Raw genomic sequence first — 3,544 nt, forward strand, 5'->3', positions numbered from 1 at the left:
TGCATTGCATTTAAACGTTAGAGACTTTCTATGTTTCAATTTTGAGCTTATGAAGAATCTGTTTGATCAATTTTTGAACATGATTCCAAATGCAATTTGTAACTTTTTACTGGTGTCAAGAAAGGCAGATTGGTTAGTACCACTGGTCGGGATGTCATAACTCTGAATTTGTGATAGGTGAGATTGAATGGATTGCACCGTTGTGTTTTACTATAAAAACTCTTTAAGTGTGCCAATTTGCAATTCTTGACAAATCTGGTTGCACACTTTCCCAAGTCCATTCTATTTGTATAAACCGCCTTTCTACCAGTATTTCTAGTCTGCAAATTCTAAGTAGCCCATTTTGCATGCTCACCAAATGCGTCCTATGATTTGTCATGAGCCCAAATCATAGAATTACTTTCTCCTCATGACAGTGAACCAATTCCTTGGTTTTCACTTCCCCAAGTGTCAATTTGCCCTATTCTCAAAGCCAAATCCAAACATATTTTATGGTTTTCTGACATGTTTTCTTGTAGGTAGTTCTGAGAGGGTAGCTTTGATAGCCAATATCTTTTGACTGAGAATTCCTCATGAGACAAGATTTGAAATAGTGCAAGAATGTGGAACAAAGAATCAGTATTGTTGATTTTAGAGCCTAGTCAGTTGTTTTATTCAGTTTTTAAAGCCAATCAAAGGACCTCCTGATGCAAAATTGATAGTTCACAAATAAGATGTGAAATGAGTTTTAAATGATCAATTAGTGCTTGAAATTAATTTTAGTCAGTATCATAAGTTCCATGGATCAGTTTAGCATTTTAGTTATTTGAAAACAATTTTTTTTTTAGTCGGATCCACTTTGGGGGGCCAAACTAATCTGCATTAGATTGCTAAGATGATGGGGATTAAATATGTTTTTGGGTTCGGTTGGTGTACAAACTTGGGAGAGTTGCCTCATCACATCAGAAATAGTGTGTACTTGAGAGAACTCGATATGGAGTTCAACAATTTAAGGGAGCTACCAGATAACATTAGTCAACTCAACTGGCTGACAAATATGAGGATAGAAAATGTGTTGTTGACTAGCTTGCTGACTTCTCTCATAGGTTTGTTTTCTTTGAGGGAACTTGTAATTTAATGTTATCCTAAACTGGACAATCAAGGAGATAAATCTCTACAAAAAGAAATTAGGAAATTGGACAATCTTTAAAGGATGAACATAAACAAATATCTCTCAGTGGATCATTTTTATCTTTTGGATCAAGCAACCTAAAGAAAATAGACTTAACTAAAACACAATTGTGTAGGATTTCATTTTCTGAATGCTGCCGTGTGAACTTGAGTGAGAGTATTAGACTATCTTAGGAGTTGTAGGGCCACTAGTTATTTTAAAATAAGTGAAGGGTCCAAAATATTAGGAGATAGTCAACATTAGGTTAGGGGATGTCACGACACACTGAGGTCGGGTTCTGGAAATTGATGGTAAAAGGGTTGTTGTGCAGGTCTTTGAAGCATGTATTGGTCACATATTTAATGGGTCTAGAAAGCCTAATGACAATGGTCCTTCCATATTACCCAAGGCCTACTTGGACATTTCAGGTAGTTCTATTAATCCAAGTGAAAGAACATATCTAGAAGAGATGATCCAAACTAGAATTTTGACAATAGATGTGATGAACTCCATTGCTCATGGCCAGAAGATTCCTCTTTTTTTTGTAGCTGGTTTGCCATATAATGAGATTGCTACTCGAATTTTTAGACAAGTAGGGCTTGTGAAGAGATTGGAGAAATTTGCAAATTTATTAGAGGCTGATGCAAGGGACAACTTTGCTATAGTTTTCATAGCAATGGGAGTTAACATGGAAACTGCTCAATTTTTTAAAACATGACTTTGAAGAAAATGACTCAATGGAAAGAGTTACTCTCTTTTTGAACTTAGCAAATAATCTTATGGAAAGAGTTACTCTCTTTTTGAACTTAGCAAATAATCTTACTATTGAGTATATCATTAGACCTAGGATTGCTTTGACAACAATAGAATATCTTGCATGTGAATGTGGAAAACATGTTTTGGTCATATTGACAGACATGAGCTCATGTGCAAATACTTTATGTGAAGTTTCTACTACTCGTGAGGAAGTGCTTGGTCATTGTGGTTATCTTGGATACATGTACATAGACCTAACAACCATTTATGAATGAGTAGGACATATTGAAGGTCATAAATGATCCATTACTTAGATTCCCATCCTTGCCATGCCCAATGATGATATTGCACACCAATACCTGATCTTACTGGTTACAATACAAAAGGGCTGATATATGTTGATAGACACCCTTGTAATCAACAGATTTACCCACCAATTAATGTCCTTCCATCCCTATCAAGTTTGATGAAGATTTCTATAGGTGAAGGGATGACTCAACGTGATCATGTAGATGTTTCAAATCAATTATATGCAAATTATGCAAAAGGAAAAGAATATTGCCAAGGGAGAGCCGAACCTGTGTGAGCAGCAAAATGATATGTTAAATGATTAATCCCACATTGAGCAGGCAGGGACATTTTGTAATGTTCAAATATATTTCTACTCAATATGCTTAATGTCTTAAAAGGCATGCACTTTTGAAGTGAAAACGTCATGGTGGAGCCCGCCAAGTTAGTTGGATGGTGAGGTCAACGACTTTTGACTCACCAAATTTCGATGCTAAATTTTGGTGGTCACTATGTTGCCACCAAAAATTGTGAGAATTTCGCTGGTAGCAACATGGAGACCTCTTGGGAATTAAAAACATATTGGGAGTTATGTGGGACCCACTAGTGGTCAAGGGGGCCTATCATGTTTCAACATGTGGCATTATTTGAATAGTTAAGGGAGGTATAAGGGGGTATGTTAATAATGAATATTTCAATTCCAGTTTTGAGCGTTTTATCTCCAAGTTGATTTTTTTTTAAAATGATGAATTTTCTATAGTTCGGACTATAGAGATATTTAATTTTTTTTCAAATTTATTCATTTAAAATGTGCATTTTATAGCCCTAGGCCAATTTTTCAAATGGCTTTCAGAGGGGCAAGATTGAACCAAAATATGGACTTCAATATACCGTTGGAATTAGTAAGAGATGATCTATCCATTTTTGGAGCTAGTTTTTACACAGGTCTTAAGGGATAGCTGTTACATGGGGTTTTTAGTGGGATGCTCATTTGTAGGCAATGATTTCATTAGTGCAGTTATAAAATTCAGTTATGATACACTTGATATGTTTGGTTGGCTCAATATGTTTTAAATTTGATACATAATGATGTATTTTGCCTCTAGTATTTCACAATTTGCATGCTTTTTGATGGAACTTTTAGAGATTTTTTGTCTTTTGCAAGCAGTTATTTTTCCATCAAGTGCTAAAGATATTTTCAACTTTGGAGGCAAAATGAGTGAGGATTTGATTTGCTAGTGGTTTGGAGAGATTAGAGAGATGTTTCTAAATTCTTTGGGAAGTTTTTCAAGTGGACACATGTCATTTTTGGAGCAAATCTAGGAATTCATTCTTTCTATATCTTTCTTT

General features: G+C 35.2%; 1 pseudogene; it reads left to right on the forward strand.

Moving 5' to 3' along the window:
- The first annotated feature begins 973 nt into the window (after positions 1–973).
- Positions 974–2,492, forward strand: LOC149569065 (V-type proton ATPase subunit B2 pseudogene; annotated as a pseudogene).
- The last annotated feature ends 1,052 nt before the right edge of the window (positions 2,493–3,544 follow it).

This window comes from Cupressus sempervirens, chromosome 3 (assembly GCF_028749045.1).
Source record: "Cupressus sempervirens isolate cs-2001-9-10 chromosome 3, ASM2874904v1, whole genome shotgun sequence".
NCBI classification, from domain to species: Eukaryota; Viridiplantae; Streptophyta; class Pinopsida; order Cupressales; family Cupressaceae; genus Cupressus; species Cupressus sempervirens.